This window comes from Bos indicus, chromosome 14 (genome assembly GCF_029378745.1).
Source record: "Bos indicus isolate NIAB-ARS_2022 breed Sahiwal x Tharparkar chromosome 14, NIAB-ARS_B.indTharparkar_mat_pri_1.0, whole genome shotgun sequence".
NCBI lineage: Eukaryota > Metazoa > Chordata > Mammalia > Artiodactyla > Bovidae > Bos > Bos indicus.
Window position 1 is genome coordinate 81,015,264 of NC_091773.1, and position 20,563 is coordinate 81,035,826.

At 41.1% G+C, this 20,563-nt stretch overlaps 1 long non-coding RNA gene across 2 annotated transcripts; it reads right to left on the minus strand.

Moving 5' to 3' along the window:
* Positions 1-1,603: 1,603 nt before the first annotated feature.
* Positions 1,604-17,896, minus strand: LOC139186980 (uncharacterized). Of its 2 annotated transcripts, XR_011570687.1 has the most exons (3): positions 12,407-17,896; positions 4,981-5,104; positions 1,604-4,229 (listed from the first exon to the last, which is right to left on the minus strand). It is a non-coding gene; the product is annotated as an uncharacterized lncRNA (long non-coding RNA). The 2 variants fall into 2 exon arrangements; XR_011570686.1 differs by lacking the exon at positions 12,407-17,896 and having other exon boundaries at positions 4,981-11,792.
* Between the last annotated feature and the right edge of the window lie 2,667 nt (positions 17,897-20,563).

Sequence of the window (20,563 nt, forward strand, 5' to 3'; positions counted from 1 at the left end):
AGGACCTCTATGGAAGAACCTGTCCTCAAAGGCATTCCAGTTTGAGACTGTCGGCTGAAAATTACAGCTGCAATCTAAAAGTAGAGAGTTATTTTATTTGGTGGGAATTTTTAGGACTCCAAGCCAGGGAGACAGTATCTCAGTAGCTCTGAGAAAACTGCTCCAAGGAGGCTGGAGGGGGAGTCAGGCAATATACAAGTTTGCCACGAAGGGAGCAGGCAGTCTGGACATCAAAGATCAGGTATGGGGGAAGGAATTTCGTGTTCTCTGTGGGGGAAGATGCAAGCCGCTGGGTTTACTGGTTTCATTCCTTTCGTATGCACCACAGCTCAAATCCTGTTTCCCTGTTCACCCTAAGGAGTGGCCCAAGGCTGCTTCCTGCATTCCCCGGCTCCTCCGCAATCACCGTGCGGGTGGGGTGCCAGCGTCCTCTGGATAGCAGTTTGGGGAGCCCACATTCACAGTTGGAGACCGGACGTCCTGATAGCTGCGACATTTCTTATCTACTGATATGGCAGGAGATAGTTTCATTTCACAAGACTCAATTTCAGAACAATAAAGCCTATGCCTTTTAAATGATGTAACATGATGCTTTAGTAATAGATACAGTTTACCTTAGTGGATGCCTGTAAAAAATTATATCTAAATATTATTCTGTTTTCTTATTACCCCTAACGTTCTAGTTGTCAAAATTGTATATTGTGAAAATTTTTTTTAATTTTACTTTTAAATTTAAAAATACAGTATAATAATTTGCACTTTAAAATTCTAAAATTACAATTAAATTTTAAGTACTATGAACATAATATAAAATAACCATAATCATAGTAACTTCTCTAGGTCAGGAAGTAGGTTTCATACAGCTTAATACTTGCTATTAGATAGTTAGAATAGGAAACAGGAATCCAGAATGGCGGTGGCTAAAAGACAAGGAAGGGAAAAGCCCTCGAAAATAGAACAAAGGAAGGTCGGAGGACCTAGTGCAGACCTCAGGGAGAACCAGCAGCACTCCTGGGTAGCCCCGATTACACAGCGCAGGCCTAGCGGGGGAGGAAAAAACACGCAGAAAGAGGCGCCACAGGGCCGGGGTCCCTCTCTCTCTTTCTCCCACGCTCTCTTTCTCTCTGTCTTCTCTTCTCTTTGCGTCTTTTGGGTCGGCACACGCCTCGAGGATGTATTTTCCTTTATTTTCTAAATAACACTGAGCTGTAACACGGAGCCATAACACTGGTCCATCCAAGGGCTGTAACGCTGGTCCGTCGCTTCCAATTTTTGTTGTGACGAGGCAGAACCGAGGAAATTACATCCTCCCCTGACACTTGCCATAAAAATTCAGTGCCATCCAAATTACTTATTTATTTTTACTGGCATATAATTCCTTCACGGTGTTGTGTTAGCTTCTGCCGAACGACAAAGTGAATCAACCGTACGTACGCACATAGTCCCTCCCTGGTGAGTGTCCCTCCCGCCCCCGCCCCATTCCACCCCCCCTCCCCCCCCTCCCCCCCTTAAATAAGAGTGGAAAATAAGAAAAAAGACTTGGGATATGAAATAAAAGCTTTCCCAGGATTCTGATAGAATGAAGTGCGAAAATAACAGCTGTGCAGCAGGTCTAGGAAATAAGAGGTCCAAATGAGAACAGGAACTTAGTGGGCTCTAGGAAGAAATTTGGATGTGAGAGCTGCACTGTGAAGAAAGCTAAGTGCCGAAGAATTGATGCTTTTGAACTGTGGTGTTGGAGAAGACTCTTGAAAGTCCCTTGGACTGCAAGGAGGTCCAACCAGTCCATCCTAAAGGAGATCAGCCCTGGATATTCATTGGAAGGACTGATGTTGGAGCTGAAACTCCGATACTTTGGCCACCTCATGCAAAGAGTTGACTCATTGGAAAAGACCCTGATGCTGGGAGGGATTGGGGGCAGGAGGAGAAGGGGACGACAGAGGATGAGATGGTTGGATGGCATCACCAACTCGATGGACATGAGTTTGAGTAGACTCCGGGAGTTGGTGATGGACAGGGAGGCCTGGCATGCTGCGATTCATGGGGTCGCAAAGAGTCAGACACAACTGAGCAACTGAATGGAACTGAACTGAACTGAGGAAGAAATTCCTCCTAAAGAAAACCATAAGAAACAACACAGAAATGCAGTTTATGAAAAACTCATCTTTGTTATGTGAAGTCAATGACAGTGTGGTGTGATTTACAGAAATTTATGAAGGGTTGGAAACGCTAACCCAGGGACTTCCCTGGCAGCCCAGTGGTTGACTCTGAAATTCCACTGCAGGGGCGTGGGTTCAATCTCTGGTCAGGGACCTGAGACCTCACATGCTGCTGTGGTACATCCAAAAAAAAAAGTGAATCCATTTGTCCTTAATCTTGGTGATATTCTTTTTCTAACCATGAAGTATTAACAGTGGACCTTTAGGAAGGAATTCTAGCAAGTGGTAATGATTCTAAAACCAAAAATATTAAAACAAAATTTATTTAGAATCAATATATGAAAGATCCTAAAGTATTTATTTAAATATAGACAATACATGAAATATTTATCCAGATGTAGGCAAAGGATAGGGTAGTTACCTCAAGTCAACCTCTAGATTAACAGTGAAAGACCCCATTATGCTTGCAAAATCAAATATAAATATTATTAGTAATAATAATGTGTAAGTAAAACTATAGATGGCACAATTAGGAGAGGAATGATAAGGGTACTGACAATTATGTCTTATATTAGTGCAAAACCAAGAAGAATTACTGCCTGATTTTGCTGAAATAATAAGTGTAAGTTGATAAATAATGCTTAATGTTATGAAAGTGAAAGTGTTAGTTACTCAGTCATGTCTGACTCTTTGCAACCCCATGGACTTCAGCCTGTGGGGCAACTCTGCCATGGGATTCTCCAGGCAAGAACACTGGAGTGGGGGCAGCCGTTCCCTTTGCCAAGGGGGTCTTCCTGACACAGGGACTGAGCCCAGATCTCCAGCGTTACAGGCAGATTCTTTACCGTCTGAGTCACCAGAGGAGAGTTACTGTCTGGATTTGAGGAATAGTAAGGATAAGTTGACAAATAATGCTTAAAGTTATAAAAGGAGCTAATAATACAAATAACAATGATTGAGAAAAGAGGAAGGGATGGAAAAATATGAGTTAAATACCAATCTTTCCTAGTAGAGGCAATAGAGTTGATATTTCAAGAAATACCTTATTATCTAGATGCATGGGATTATCCAACAAAAGATCTAATAACAGTTGAAAATGATTGTTTCTGACAAGGGAGTATAAAGGATAGAGCTTTTCATTATAAGCTTTTCTGTACTGCTGGAATTTTTAGCAACCCATTCTGTTTTGATTGCAACAAATAATTTTAAATAAAATATAAAACAAAGAGAAAGAGTATTTCACAGATAATAGCATATAACCTTGACTAACAAATGAATACTCTGAATATATTGCCATTGACATGAGCAAAAGAAGCCTATAAAGGCAAGAATAGAACAAATTTCTTTAAGAGGTAGACAATGGCTATAATTCATATAAATTATTCTAGATGCAATTTCATTAGCAATAAAACAAAAATTGATACAGCAAGAATAATTCTACTTCTAGAAGTTCTGCAAGCAATGCTCTTGTACAAGCTAAAGGAAATGTCGAGTCACAACACTGCAGGGCAGCTTCCGGGCTAAGTCAGCCCTGAAAAGATCCAGGTCATCAGTAAATCAAGGACTGCAACAAATTCTTAATGGCATAAGAAGGTTTAACTCTATCCCAATAATGAGATATATAAATAATGAAAAATGTCGGCCAGAACAGTCTCCAGCAGAATTTCTGAGCCATCCACAACGCTTTCATTAAAGTCTGACTGTCACCAACTAATATAACAGAGAAAACGTCTCCTTCAAAGCCAAGACCTTAGGCTCCAGAGGCCTTTCTCTTCACTTGCAGTCTTTTACTCTATGTCACCTAAATGCCCAGACTATTTTAACAGTTTCAGAAACCTCAGACCCCAAACTACATAAGGAAGATGCAATGTAAAAGTTCACGATTTTACATTCAACAAGCATAAATACTGAAAACACCAATTGTCTTACAGAGAGTTTCAGCCAGCTCTGGGAGTTGGCGATGGGCTGGGAGGCCTGGCGTGCTGCAGTCCATGGGGTCACAGAGAGTCGGACACGACTGAGCGACTGGACTTCTCAGCTTCATCCCTTCTCCACGTGAACTGGATTCAGCTGTGAACACATCCATGACGCATCAGGTGCTTATCAGGACACACTTGTTCCCACCTGCTTCCTAAGAGTAGGTATTCTATTTCTGACCACAACCTTGAAAAATAAGCACATTTTCTGTACTCCACATCTGCAACTTGATTTCAGGGAAAATCTACTATTCTCACACAGTCATCTAGGTGCTACTCAATATCTTATGGTGAGTAGTATGGTCCAAAGAATCTTTCTGCTCTGAAATGCATTCAAGTAGATTCTGTTATGTTAGTTACTACAGGACTGCATGACCGGGTGGATTACACTGCTTGTGCCAAGACGGGGAAATGGGGCGGGAGATCTGTGTGTGTGTCTTTTGTTCATGGTCCTGGGAGGCGAGGCGTTATTAAAGTTACTAGAAGGAGGGAGCGGGAGGAGATCATAAGTCATATTATGTAACATAACAGTTATAGTAACTGGTACTCCAAACAGATTTGTAACTTCTTGTAAAGCACTGTAGTATGACTCAACTGCAAAGCTCCAACAAGAAACACGATGCAAAACCCAAGAAAGCCCGAGAAACACAGGCAGTAACAGTGAACAGTATCAACAATTAAACGACAAGTATGAGTACTTATGAGTCATATTGTTTACCTCTACTTACGTTTATCTATATTATCTTATTTAATCTCAAAAAATCCTATGCACTGAGTGCTATCACAACCCTTATTTCATTGATGAGGAAACAGAGACTTGGAAAGGATATCTAACTTGCCCATACCTCGCAAATGGTGTAACAGTGATTCAAATCCAGACAGTAGAATTCCAAATCTGACATGATTAAGCACTCAGCTCCTGCATAGCTCAAGGGGGCTTCCCCGGTGGTTCGGTGGTAAAGAATCTGCCTAAAATGCAGGAGACAGAGATTCTATCCTTGGGTTGAGAAGATCCCCTGGAGAAGGAAATAGCAGCCCACTCCAGTATTCTTGCCTGGGAAACCACATGGACAGAGGAGCCTGGTGGGTGACAGTCCATGGGGTCAAAGAAGACTTCGCGACTGAACAACAACATGGGTCAAGACAAAGACTTACACGTAAAGAGTAGACGACTGATTTTACTGAAGCTGAGCTAAAAGATACGCATTAGGGATCCAAAAAAAGGGTTATAAAGTAAAATAAGAAAAGGGGGGTTAACAACCTGTGGAGCTAGTACTAAGAAAAATTTAAAAGTGCCTTAATCTCTTTTGTAAATATATCCCAAAACCCAAGACCGATACAAGAAGTAGTTAGGTATAAATCACAATTAACAAAATACGAGAAAGGCAGAGGTAAGGTGAACATATTTTAAGAGTTTATTTGTAAGCAGTTTTAATTTAATAGCATATTTTAATAAGGGCTTCCCTGGTGGATCAGGCAGTAAAGAATCTGTCTGCAATACAGGAGACCTGACTTTGATCCCTGGGTCAAGAAGATCCCCTGAAGAAGGAACTGGCAACCTGCTCCAGTATTCTTGCCTGGAAAACTGCATGGACAGAGGAGCCTGGTGGGCTACAGTCCATAGGGTAACCAAGAGTCGGACACGACTAAGTGACTAATACTTTCACTTTTTAATAAAACAAGTTAAATTTATTTCTATGCATAAACAAAGTATTATGAAAGGAAAAGAAAGTATATTTAAAAAACTAAAGGGTCTAATCTTATTTTAAAAAGACTGATATACAGCGATTTGTATGGTAAAGGGAGGTGATGAAATTATGAGGTTCAGTATTACAGAGGTTTAATAGGTCATTAATATCTATTTCTGTGTTCAATCTGACATTCGTTTTTCTCTTTTTCTGTAAGCGTTATGGCTGCAACTACGTTTTCCCTATTTGCTGAACTTTGAACCTGATACCCATAAGACCCTCAGTAGTCTTTCAAAAGAAGGAATTATCTAGCCTTTTGGAGAATAGAGTAAGCCCAACCTAATTGAAAAGACTCAAGATTCTATAACTCTGGATCTACTTTGGGACAGAAATTTTTTCAAGACCATTTGGAGTTGAAATACTATCTTCTTTGAGAATTTTGTTTTCTAAGAGTTATCAATACATTTAAATATTAGATTAATAGATGAATAGGTGAAAAGATAGGTAGGTAGGTAGGTAGAGAGATGGACTGACTTGATTTCTAAGAAAACTTGTGAACATAGAATGTAAACTATGATGTAAAAAAAAAAAAAAAAACAAATAGTGTAGTCAAAAGGAAAGAATTAAACTCAAAATTCTATCCAAAATAATTCACTTTTGAGATTTTTCCTATAAATTATTTACTCAAGTTACACAGACCAAATGTAATATTCTATGTCAGTGGGACACTTCATGGCTTGTCACCTTCATATGTAAAAACAACTTTTTAACTCTTTTTTCTCGAGCTGGCTCAGGTTCCCACAAGTTTCTCTCAGATACTGCCAGTTAGCACAGTGTGATTGCTACATGTAATACAATATGACAAGACTGCCCGTTAATGTGTTCTCTACAACACCCTGAAGTAACTGGCTCAATACAATATTTAGAATGGTGCAGTCAGCTGGGAAATCATGCTCTTGACTGTAGTGACTGCTGAGCACAGATTGTGGCATTTCCCTCCAGGCTTTCATCCCTGAGCTTGCAGGGGCAATTTGTTCCCCCTGGAATCAAGTGCTCCAAATCAAATAAAAGTTTTAAAACAATGTTTTCTTCTCTAGAGCACAGACTTCAAAAGAGAATAAAGAGGATTCTCCTGCTAAATTTACTATTTTCTTCCTTTCTCTACAAAAACACTGGTCACACTCAGTCCCCATTAATTGCTCAACTACAAAGTTTATTCAGAACTTCAATGTAATTTATGTGGATTCATTACAACAGGAGAGGTTTTTCTAAACGTTACTTTTCCAAGCCTCATTTTTTTCCTTATCTAGTCAAAATACAAATGTAGGATCCACTGTTAAACTGCATTTCTCTAGCCATGGAACATAAATGTCTGTTTCTCTCCAGAAATCATCTATCACTTACAACAGAATCTCCTGGGGAGTTGTCTTTATTTCAGATTTACTGGATCAGAATCTCCGAAAAGGAGGCAAGATAAATTGCATTTTAACAAGCTTCACAAAAGCTTTTTGGACATATTAAAATTTGAAAGTATTAAATTATATATTCCATAATTCCTCATCTTGATTGTAGACTTATTAATTGAAGCTTTATGAAGAAGTGAAAAAATAAACATTATGTATATATATAAAAATGTATGTGCACATATATATATAATACATTAGTAAAATATTATAATCAAACTTCAAGACTTCAAACTCAGACCCATTAACTATAAGATATTTTTTTAATTTTCAAATAAAAAGGTAAGCCATACTAAATGAAACTTAAAGGGATTGAGGTTCTTATTCTTTTTAACATGGATATGAAAATATCGAATTCAGGACCAAAAGTTAGGTCAATGAACTCATTGCTCATTCATTCTTTAGCTGATCCGTGTCAATCCTTCTCCTAAGTGCTGGAGATAGAAACACGAATTAGATATACTCCGGCTAGTAGAATAAACACAAAAAACAGATCTCTGTAACATAATGCAGTAAATATAGGCAAAGGTATATCAGAAGCACCAAAGAGTACAACTATCTCTGGTTGGGTAATGAAGGGATAGTGACAAGAAGGCTTTTTGGACATGACTCATGGGTTGAGACTTCAAACAGAAGAATGAGTTAGATTGCTCAAGAGTATGAGTTAAGAGGATTGTAGGCAGAGACACCAGAATGAACAAAGATATGGAGACAAGAAAAAGCATGCTTTGTGAGATAAACTGTGAGTAACTCAGTGACCTGAAGAGAAAAACCAGTGTCAGGAATTGGTTTAGATTTGAAACTTGAAGACAGGCAAAAGTCAGATCATTAAATGCCTGGTAAGACATGTGAACTGCCTTGGATTTTAAATACTTTTTACTTTGCTCTTCCCTTCTCCCGGGACTCCAGTTACAGGTTTGCTAGACCGCTTGGTAATACCCCCACAGTCACTGAGATCACACGCGTTTCAGTTTCCTCTCCCCAGGCCTCGCTGTCTGTGCTGTCTGCATCCATATACTCAGGCTCACTGACCCCTTCTGCAGTGTCTCACCTGCTATAAAGTCAATCGAGGGGATTGTTTTCTGATTTTATTTTTATCTCTAAAACTTCCACCTCACTTTGTATCCTTTACTTCTCTTCTCTTTATGCTCATTTCCTTTTTTTCGCTTTTTAAGCCTTTTTTGTATTGAAGCATAGTTGACTTGGGCTTGCCTAGTGGCTCAGATGGTAAAGAACCCACCTGCAGTGCAGGAGGCCCAGGTTCACCCCCTGGGTGGGGAAGATCCCTGGAGGAGGGAATGGCTGCCCACTTCCTGCCTGGAGAATCTCATGGACAGAGCAACCTGGCAGGCTACAGTCCATGAGGTCACAAAGAGCTGGACATGACTGAGAGACTCAGCAGAGTTAATTTACAATATTACATTGGCATTAGGTGTGCAACAGAGTGATCAGAGTTTTTATAAATGTCAGGCAGAGAGAGACAAATAGTGCATATTTTCACTTGTAGAATCTAAAGAATAAAACGAATGAATGTAACAAAACAGAAACAGACACAGAGAACAGACTAGTGGTCACCACTGGGCAGAGGAGGAGGGGTGGGGCAAGATCGGAGAAGGAGAGTAAGGAGAACAAACTAATATGCATAACATAGATAAAATAAGAGCAGGTAATGCACAGCACTGGGAATATAGCCAATATTTTGTTCACATTTTGTTTTAAATCTCTGAGTGTATTTATAATATGATGTCATTTGCTAATGTTATAATATTCATCATTTTGTGCATGTTTTTATAACCTGATTTTTCTCCTAGCTATGGTCACAATTTCCTTCTTCATAAGTCTGGTAATTTTTTATTTATTGATAGATATTGTGTGTGTTTTCCCATTTTTGGAGATTAGCTTTTGATCTGACAGGCAGTTAACTTACACGATACTTTTGAAATTTTTTTTTAAACTCTGCAGAGTGGATATAAAATATTCCTTCTCAGTTAGGTTTCTGCAAGAAAATTAAACCCTAGTGCCTAAGGCAATATTGAACATAATGAATTAATTTATATCTAATGTATTTAGAATGGTATTATATCAACCCTGAAAGAAACAAGAAAAGAGTTATTCAAACTTTTTTTCCACAGAATGCCAGTTGAGAAACACCAACGGTTCAGCGGCACCACCAAGGCATGACCCTTTCGAAGTTTCTCGGAAGGTCCAGGTGTTTAAGGAGGACTCCTCATTCGAACTAAAACTCAAATGTTTCCCAACCATGTGTGAATTCTGGAAACTTTTCAGCTTACAGCTTCATGGCTCTTCTTTGCCTGACCTCAAGCAGTTTCGTCATACACATGTACAACTTAGTATTTAGCAACAAATTCAAGCCCCTAAACAAATTTCTGACATTCTTTTCTCCATGCAGCCTCTACCTTCCTGCTATTTTGCTCCATAAATTCCAGATGCCTCAAGGTTCCTGGACAACAGTTCTGTCTACTCAGCTCAGTAATACCACTGTGCTCTGTTCAAGACCCCCTCTCTACACTGTAGTCCGGAAAGCGTTTGAAGACAGAATAAACCGTAGGCTCATCTGGTTTCCCTTCTTTCATTATTGTGCCAACTATTTGACCAATGTCCAAAAATTGTTACAGCATATATATTGTCCGGTTTTATCATTATTTATGGGAGGAAGGTAAGTCCAGCCCCAGAGCGAAAGCTTTATCTTGGACCTTAAATTACAGTTGATGGAGAGCCAACAGAGGATTTTAATCAGAAGACTGACATGGTTAGGTTTGTATCTCAGATGACTGTAGCCGTCCTGTGGAAGGAGAAGGTGAAAAAGATTAGACTGATAAAGGGAGAAGCTCCAGACATATTTAGCAGCTGAAACCATCAGGATGAGATGGTTTATTTTTTTTTAAATGTGAGAGGAAGGAGTCAGAAATACCTGTTAAGAACTTAAGCTTGGGCGTCTGAGTGCCATCAACTCATATGAGAAAGGGGACCTAGTTGATGGCGGTTTTGTTGTTCATATTGTCTAGGAGGCATCTTTGGAACACCCAAATGGAGAGAACCTTTGAAGACTTGAATACACAAACCTGAAACTCAGGGGATAAGATTTTGGTTGGAAGAAGTAAAATCACGAGAATGAGCACATAGTATACAGAAACTGTAGAGGAAATACTAGTGTTCAGGAAGAATATATGGACCCCTAAGACAGCACAGGGGAAATAAGCACACTAACATTTAAGGATGAAAGGGATAAGGTGGAGCTGGAGAAGTCCTCTGAAATGAAGAGAACCAGGAGACTGCAGAGTTATCAAGGTAACAAAGACTACGATTTCAAATGAGAGCTCTAGCTAAGTAAAAGCTAAGAGAATGGTCATTTGCTTATGCAATTAAAGAAGCAGAGGACCATTACTCACTCAGTAGGTGAGTGTAGCCGAAAGCCAAATGCCAACAGGCAAAGAACGTGAGGGGGAACAGAGAACAAGTAAAGCCAACTCCTTTAAAGGCTGAAGAAAGCTCAGGAAGACATGTGTGGGTCAGGAGAGAATAATACCTTTAGTATATGAGACTTGAATTCCTGAAAGCTGAAGAGAGGAACTTAAAAATACAGGAGAGGGCAGAGAAAATGGATTAAGGTCACAGAAGAGAGAGGCCAAGATGAAGTCAAGAACACAGAAGGATAGATTAGCCTCGATCAAGAGTCTTAATCTCCACTGGTGTCAGAGGAAAGAACATATAAATTAGCAACGAAGCCCATAAAGGTTTGTTCTGACCGAGGGTTCCCACCTGTTTCCAGAGCAGTGACAAGACCTTGATCTAAGGATAGACTGCTATAGAGGTTGGGAAGAGAGAGCAAGGGTGTTGGAAACTGAGGGCAAGGGCCTTATTCTGAGAGACAGCTTTCATTCAAAGCCTTTACAGTGCTTTCTTGTTGACTCAGTCAGTAAAGAATCTGCTTGCAATGCAGGAGACTGCCTGCAATGCAGGAGACCCAAGGTCAATCCCTGGGTGGAGAAGATCCCCTGGAAGAGGAAATGGCAACCAACTCCAGTATTCTTGCCTGGAGAATCCCATGGACACTACAGCCCATGGGATCTCAAGAGTCGGACACACTTAGAGACTAAACCACCGCCAACAGCAGTGACAAAGACCCTGGTCAGGGACAGTCACTGACGGCCTTGCTGTCGATGCGAGCTGTCACATAGCATGCCGAGAGTTCACATGCGAGCTGTCACATAGCATGCCGAGAGTTCACATGCAGGCTGTCACATAGCATGCAGAGAGTTTACATGCGAGCTGTCACATAGCATGCAGAGAGTTCACATGCGGGCTGTCACATAGCATGCAGAGAGTTTACATGCGAGCTGTCACATAGCATGCAGAGAGTTCACATGCGAGCTGTCACATAGCATGCCGAGAGTTCACATGCGAGCTGTCACATAGCATGCCGAGAGTTCACATGCGGGGATACACACGAGAATGTTAGTCACAATGATGACGATGAAAACATATGTCCTGACAGATTCCTCTCCACCCCCACCCTAACCCACCCGCCCTGCGCCCCTACACACAGGAACTCCCTTCAGAACCGCAGTCCCCTGGCTGCCGAGAAGGCAGCGAACCCTCAAGGCAAGGGAATCTCTGCAGAAGAGAGGTGCCGTCCCCAAGGTGACAATTCATTCCCTGCTATGGTCTGTATCCCATGACTGGTCAATGCAAGGACCCAGAAATCCGGCCTCTGTGCCCCACGGGCGGGCTGAACTGCCATTCCAGTTCCAGGTCCCTGGAGAGCCGTTGGAGGCCATGGTCGCTGAGGACCAGCAGTCGGACCTCTCTGTCCACCCGCTCCCCTTCCTCCTCACACAGGGGCTTCACACACAGGACAGGCCTGAATTTCAGACAATCACGTTCTGAAGACTGCATTTCTAATTAAAAAGTACTCATTGCTTGCCATAAATTTTTAACTGCTCATCCTTTATTTTTACTTGCTAAATCTGGCAACCTTATCCACAGGTATTAATCCTGAGAGCACTTCCTAGTCAACTTCCTTCACACCAATTCCATTTCAGGGTTGGCCTCCCAGGGAATGCAACCTGCAATCGTCAGTGGATTCTGGAACTAGTTACCTACTGGACGGCTGGCCGTGAGGAACCCATATCTGGGCGTAGGCAGAGTATAAACAGTTCCCAGAAGTAGAGTGATGCATGCGTGCTAAGTCGCTTCAGTCGTGTCTGACTCTGTGACTCCATGGACTGTGGCCCGCCAGGCTCCTTTGTCCATGGAATTTTCCAGGCAAGAATACTGGAGTGAGTTGACAGTTCCTCCTCCAGGGGGATCTTTCCAACCCAGGGATCGAACCAGAGTCTCCTTCATCTCTTGAATGGGCAGGCAGATTCTTTACCACTGAGCCACCTGGAAAGCCGGAAATAAGAGACAGCGTTACTTATATCCTCCCAGGGAAGAACTTGGAGAATTTTTGCTTTGGGGCTCTATGGGTTGAGAAGTCCTGACTCCCAAAGCAGGAATTCTACCAGAGGAAACGACAAAAATCTCACTAAACGTTAAGCTCTGGTTATCTCTCGAGCACCTTAAGCTTCACATGACAAAGGACCAGCAGGCAAGAAGTTACCAGACTGGGCAGAGGCAGTTGGTCATTAGAAAGAGATAAAGCTACTATCATGTCCTGGAGGCAGGGGGAAATACGTTTGGCGCCCTTAGACATTGCTTGTTCCTCCCTTGCTCAGTTTTGATGGTAAGCAGACAAGTATAGAAATCATGACTAGAGAAGGCATAAATGACTAGGTACTTGACTATACGCCCTAAAACGTACTGTGGCAGGACAAGAAAAAATTAAAAGACAAAAGAATCACAGAGGAGTGTTATATAGAGGTCAGAACAAGCTTTCTCTAAATTCAGAGTATATTGATTTCTCCTATCATCTTCTCCTGATTTTCCAAGAATACAGATCTATTATCACTGAAAAAATTACTACATTATAGAGAATACAAATTAGTGTTTACTGAGAATCTGCTATATGTCAGGCAGTTTTCTTACATTATTTTCACATTAATTCTTACAACAACCCTACAGGTTAAGTCTTACTCTCCACAGATTGGAAATTGAGTTTTAAGAAGTGAACAGTGAAAGATATTTCTCTTACAGGATGCCCACCTGGGAAACTAATAGACCCTTGGGCTTCAGATAGACTGAACAGGACCATGGAGATTGAAAACAACACTGATATGGCCAGTATAAATGCTCAAAAGCATGACTCTGCAATGGAACTTTCTAGAATGATGGAAATGTTCAATATCTATGTGTTTTCTATCTCACATGGTAGCCGCTAGCCACAAGCAGCTAGTGAGCAATTGGAATGTAACTAATGCAACTGAGGGATTTTCCTATTTTATTTAAGTTTAATTAGCTTAAATTCTCATTTAAATATCCATTTGTATTTGTTAGTACAGATCTAAAGTACCCCAGGAATTTTCTTTGTGCTTCTAATAAAATATACCCAGGGGTTAAGATGGTTGTTACATCAACGCAACCCTGAATTTCCAGCATACGATTTCTGCTTTATTGACCATACTTTTCCTCTCCCTCAAGTTCTGACAAAATTGCACTCACGGCACTCCAAGCTCTAATTCTTAATATAGCAAATGTATCATACATATTATGGGCTTCCCTGGTAGCTCAACAGTAAAGAATCCACCTGCAATGCAGAAGCCACAGGGGAGACTAGTTTGATCTCCAGGTAGGAAAGATCCCCTGGAGGAAGGCATGACCACTCACTCCAGTATTCTTGCCTAGAGAATCCCATGAACAGAGGAGCCTGGCGTGCTACCGTTCATAGGGTTGCAAAGAGTTGGACACGACTGAGTGACTTAGCATGCACACACGCATCACAGACATCAAATAAAGATTTTTTAGCAGCTACTGCTAATTTCAGAGAGACCCTATTATACAGAGGCTTCTCTGGTGGCTCAGACTGTAAGAATCTGCCGGCAATGCAGGAGACCTGGGTTCAATCTCTGCTTTGAGAAGATACCCTAGAGAGGGAAATGGCTACCCACTGCAGTATTCCTGCCTGGAGAATTCCATGGACAGAGGAGCCTGGTGGACTATAGTCCATGGGATCGCAAAGAGTCAGACACGAGCTACTTTTTCCTTCTTCATAATTCCTTAGCTAGATAAAGTCTAATTTTTCTTTCTCAAAAATAATGTAGATCTATATTAAGTTAAACAGCTGTTTTCTATTTTTTGTTGTTGTTTTTATGCCTGGTTTTGTTGAGAGGGGCCGGTTTTGTTTCGTTTTTCACCGTGTGACTAATCTTTAAATGTTGCCAATTTACTGTTTACTGTCTGTTCAACCTCCCTCTCTAGAGATTTAGACCAAATAGATTTTTCCTGATTAGGTTGCTCATCATTATTTTCTGAGCTTCCAATTAAGTATCATCTGGCAATCTGGCAATTTTGTGAAACATTAAGGCAGGCTGTATTCAGTTCTGCCTTTTAACGTTTAACTCTCATTAAAGAGAATCTATTTTGAGACCACTGCAGAACTGAGACCTCCAAATATTTCATAAGTTTTGACACTCTGCCAAACCTACAAAAAGCTACACTCTGCTTAAAAGGATTTTTTAAAATCAAATCCTGACAGACCATTTACCAAATTGAGTATCTTTAATTTTCTGGCTTCTCTCATTCAATCTAGCGAGTCACATTGAAATTCTTAAGTTCTGGTGATTTCACAACTCCCACAAATGTTTTGCAATTAACACTGCCTTTCTACAGGTTAAGTATGAGGTGAGAGAAACACGTTCTTGAGAGTGTTAGCAAGGTATCTCTCCTGCCTTCATGTGAGTACTCACTTTTAGCACCTGCTTCTTTGCTGAGGTGAAAAAGGAGATGTAGATTTTTAAAACCTAGAGTGTACTACACATTAAAAAACCAAAAAGAAACACCAAACTTTTCCCCTCAAGTTCTTATGGCTTTCAAGTACCTGGCTAGATGATCGAGGCCACACAAGGAGAATCTAAGCAAATGCTCAGCTCTCTAAAGCCAGAGAACCTGAGTTTGAATCTTGATTCTATTGTTGAACATTAGACAATTATTGAACATGTCTGTACCTCTGCTTCTTCATCTAAAAAATAGGGATAATAATACTACCTACCCTATAATGCTGTTTTGAAAATTAAATAAGTTAACATCTGTAAAGCACTTAAAAACCGTGCCTGGCATAAAGAAACCTAGCCTGAGTACATGGGATCGTAGTACGCAAGTGTTGACTAGAGCTCTAGGTATTACAAACTTTATGTGTATATTTAACACTTGCACGATCTTAGAAACACTTCTTACACATACCTTTGAGACTGTAGTATTTAGATTCTAGAAATAGCAGTAAAATTTTAAATGTTCATCGTAATTTTATATAAAGAGAATTCACAGAAAAGGGGTTTTCACTCAAATTGGAGATTGGTGTTGTGATACTTCTGTAATGGATACAGACAAGAGCTTTGTCTTCCTAATGGAAATGATGCCTACGATTCTCGTAGTGATAACAGTTATGGGCAGTGATGTATCTATGGGCACTGCACTGCATTATTCATTCTGAGCAAACTTGCTTATTCAATCAACCAATGCTCCTAAGTCACCTCCATTTCACCTCTTTCTTTTATTTTATTCACCTTTATTACTAAGTATGAGCAGTAACATTAGCACCAAAATGGCTTTCATGACATTTTATCCTTTACTCTAGTAAAGGATAAAGACATTAATAAAAAAAAATCACAGAAATGTGAAACTTCAACTGATTTATATGAATGTATTTGAGCATATTAATTGAAGATGTGATCTAGTCAAGAGATTAAGGAATTTTCCCTAGAGAAGAGAGGACTGAACAGATGCCTGAAGGTGTAAGGAAGTTAACCATCCTAGAAACAGCATGAGCAAAGTTTCATGGGATGAAGTGAAGAGAACAAGGCAAATGAGATCATCAATAAAGCCGGAATGGTAGGTAGAGAACAGACCATACTGCGATATTAGGCTACGCTAAGGAAGCTTACCCACATCATACAGCCATAAAATCCACTGAAGGATTCTAACCAGGAGGCGAGGAGGGAACAAACGTGATCAGGTTTGACTTCACAGCAAATTAGTAGGCCTTCAAGGAGAAGAAGACAGACAGCGAGAGAAGGAGGTAAAGTTAAGTCAGTCGGTAGGGAGACTATTTAAATATGCTGCCTTGAGCTCCCAGGTGGAGATGGAAAGAGGTGTAAATTCAAGAGACACTTAGGAATCTTGATTCATTGGATGTGGAAGGTGAGGAAAAAGAGGGGTCAAAAGTAATTTCTAACTCTCTGACTTGCATAACTAGACCAGATTTAAGGAAGGAAAAATCATGAATTTTGAGGAGCGGGGGGGATTACTGCATTTGAAATGCTTTTCTGTGTGTGTTGGTTTTTTCTGTTCTTTTTTTTTTAATTTGAAATACAGTTGATTTACAATATTGTATTAGTTTCAGGTGTACAACAGAGTGATTCAACATTTTTGTAGATTATAGTCCATTTAAAGTTATTATAAAATATTGGTTATATTTCCAATATTTTGTGCTAAACAATATATCATTTGGCTTTACTTTTTTAATTTATTATTTTTAAATTAATTTTTGTTGGAGAATAGTTGCTTTACAATGCTATGTTAGTTTCTGCCGTACAGCAGAATGACTCAGCCATACATATACATAGACACATGCCCTCTCCCTTTTGGATTTCTTCTGTTCAGGTCAGTACAGTACATTAGGTGCGTTCTCACTCGATATCTACTCCAGACATATACCAGCAGTGCACGCGTGTCAGTCTCCAGCTCCCAGTTCCACCCCCTTTCCAAACCCTTCAGTTCAGTTCAGTTGCTCAGTCATGTCCGACTCTTTGCGACCCCATGAATCGCAGCACGCCAGGCCTCCCTGTCCATCACCAACTCCCGGAGTTCACTCAAACTTATGTCCATCAAGTCAGTGATGCCATCCAGTCATCTCACCCTCTGTCGTCCCCTTCTCCTCCTGCCCCTTGGTGTCCATATATTTGGCCTTCCCTGGTGGCACAGACAGTAGAGAATCTGCCTGCAATCCAGGAGACCTGGGTTCCATCCCTGAGTCGAGAAGATCCCCTGTAGAAGGGAACAGTGACCCACTCCAGTGTTCTTGGGGCTTCCCTGGGGGTGTTCTCTATGCCTGTGTCTCTATCTCTGCTTTGCAAATGAGATCATTTATGCCATTTGTACCTCTCAATTCCTACCTTATTTTGCCCCTCTCTCTTTCCCTCTCTTAAAATATTCAAATAAAAATATCAAGTTCACAGTGAGAAAATGTCTAATTTTAAGTTTAACAAATTAACTGGTACCAGTCTACTCTTCCCATAGTAAATGATTATAAAACTGACAAAATATATGAAATAGTATTTTCAGATCTTGGTCAAAAAGGCAGCACTGAACTCTAATCCCTGAGAAAGGAAATACACAAAAGAAGTCCCATGCTGCTGCTGCTGCGAAGTTGCTGCAGTCGTGTCCGACTCTGTGCGGCCCCACAGACGGCAGCCCACCAGGCTCCCCCGTCCCTGGGATTCTCCAGGCAAGAACACTGGCGTGGGGTGCCATTTCCTTCGCCAATGCATGAGGGTGAAAAGTGAACATGAAGTCGCTCAGTCGTGCCCGACTTCTTAGCGACCCCATGGACTGCGGCCTAGCAGGCTCCTCCGTCCCTGGGATTCTCCAGGCAAGAGTACTGGAGTGGGGTGCAATAAGAAGTCCCATAACTGCCCTGAATTTCTGCCCCGGGGAAAACTTCCAGACTACACTGCAGGGAGGTGGAGCCCAGCAGAGCACGGCAATACCGCCGAGCTGGGGGATCGAAGCCTGAAGCTGCCGAAGAAACTAAAGTCCATGGAGCTGGACATTGTAGACTAGGAAGCTGCATGGAAAAAGAGCTCACAAACTGACATAAGGATCATCTGTTATCTAGATATCTGAATATGTTACAAACTTTTGCTCTAAATATTTAGCAGGTCTTCAGAACAGACAAGCATTCAGATGCATCTTGTTTTCCCGTTTCTGGTGGCTACCAGTATTCTTTGTTTCGTAGCTACATCACTCCCATCATAAACACAGTCAGTAATGTTGTGTTGGTTTTTTTTTTAATAAGAAACAAATTAACTCAAAATGACTGAGAAAAATGTTTTAACATTTTAGCCAATGAAATGCCAAGAAAATGCAAATTCCAGAATCTAAAAAGTACACTGGTGCCTCATGGACTGTCTCAAAGAGGAAAGCGGTATGTTTCCTCAGTCATTTCTTAAGGACAGAAATGAGCCCTGACTTTTACTCACACCTGGAGGTAAAGGTCTGTAAGTCACATCTCCAAGCCAACAACCGCCATAAAAGAAAAATAAAATAGGAATTGCACTTTAACATGATTTTATACCTACTCCCGGAGAAGGCGATGGCACCCCACTCCAGCACTCTTGCCTGGAAAATCCCATGGATGGAGGAGCCTGGTGGGCTGCAGGCCATGCGGTCGCAAAGAGTCGGACACGACTGAGCGACTTCACTTTCACTTTTCCCTTTCATCCATTGGAGAAGGAAATGGCAATCCACTCCAGTGTTCTTGCCTGGAGAATCCCAGGGACAGGGGAGCCTGGTGGGCTGCCGTGTATGGGGTCGCACAGAGTAGGACACGACTGAAGGGACTTAGTAGCAGCAATAGAGAGTGGAATTTGAAGCCAGATAGACTTAACTTTGAACTCTTGTTTTCTAACTTTCTAGCTTAAGTATATTTATTAATTTCTCTAACCTATATTTTCTCATCTATAAAATAATAGCAATTCCATTAATGTATAAAATAATGCACATAAACATCTTGTGGTGTGCATAGCATGCAGTAGGTGTTCAATAAATGATGGATATTTTATTACATCCATTACATGATGGATTTCTATGGTATCTTCATCAGAATTTTGTAATCTGAGTGCCCATAAATTCAAAGGCCTACAAAACAAGGCCATGTATCCTTTTAAAGTTTAAAGTATCATGATCCAACTGTCCACAAGCTTTATTAACCAAAAAATGGTACCCCTAAATGTCCCCAGTTATTTTGGGTCATCCAAAGAGCCCTGACAATTGTCCAGAAACCATCACTCCACACTGCTCCTCAAGGTCCTGCCCGTGAGGTGCCTGAGAACCCTCCAGACCAGCTCCACCACCACTTCCCGTGACCTACAGGGCCTGAGGGAAGACTCAGCGTGAAGAGGCAATGCGGTGAGAGCGCAGAGGGAAAGGGGAGCCCTGTCCCGCATCAGACTACAGACAAGATCTGTGAGAGTTATCTGGGGGTGGGGGAGGGGGATAATTTAAGTTAGGAAACTGAGAGTCAACTTTTTTTTTTTTAATGAGGCAGGTTTTTAGTCTGTGTATGGGAATTACTGCAGCTAGTTTATCTGCCTTTGGTAAAAAAGAGGAGCTAAAGCCATTCTAAATGCTTAAGATTCAAGTAGTGGGCATGTTTAGAACCAAAAAAGTTTCTTGAATCAAAGTAACTTTGTACCCATCTGAAAAACACAGTAAATCTTCATCATTCGCAGATTCTGTAGCTGCAAATTTGCCCACTTGCTTACAATTTATTTGTAGCCCCCAAATCCATACATACGGTGCTTCCGAGGTAATTCTCCAACATGGAGACGCTGAGAGTGGTGAAAAATACGTCATCTGTGCACGTTCCCGATGGGAGGCAGAGACACTGTGCCTCCCTGATCTCACAGTGTAAACGGTGTCCTTTTAAACAAGTGTCCCTCTCAAGGGTACTTAGTGCCACATTTTTTACACATCGTGCTTTCTGTTGGTCATTTCCCTGTGGACCTGACCGCAGTGCTGAAGGGCTGGCTAGTGCTTCCAACCAAGCACAGGGGGGCTGTGATACGTCTTATAGAGAAAATACACGCGCTAGACAAGCTTCCTTCAGGCAGGGCTTACAGAGCTACTGGCTGCAAGTTCGCTGCTGATGAATCAAGAATATATATTAAATAAGGTTTTTTTAAAAACAGAAACACGTATAAAAAAAGGTTACGTACTGATTGGTTGATGAAAATGCTGTGACTATAGGCTCACTGGCATCTAACCCTGTATTTCCCCCGGGGCAATGATTCCTCTTCTCTAACTCAGTGTTCCTGAAAACACCTCAATAACAGAAGCGAATCTTAAGAATCTACCAGAGTCTGATTTATTATAGTTGAGGG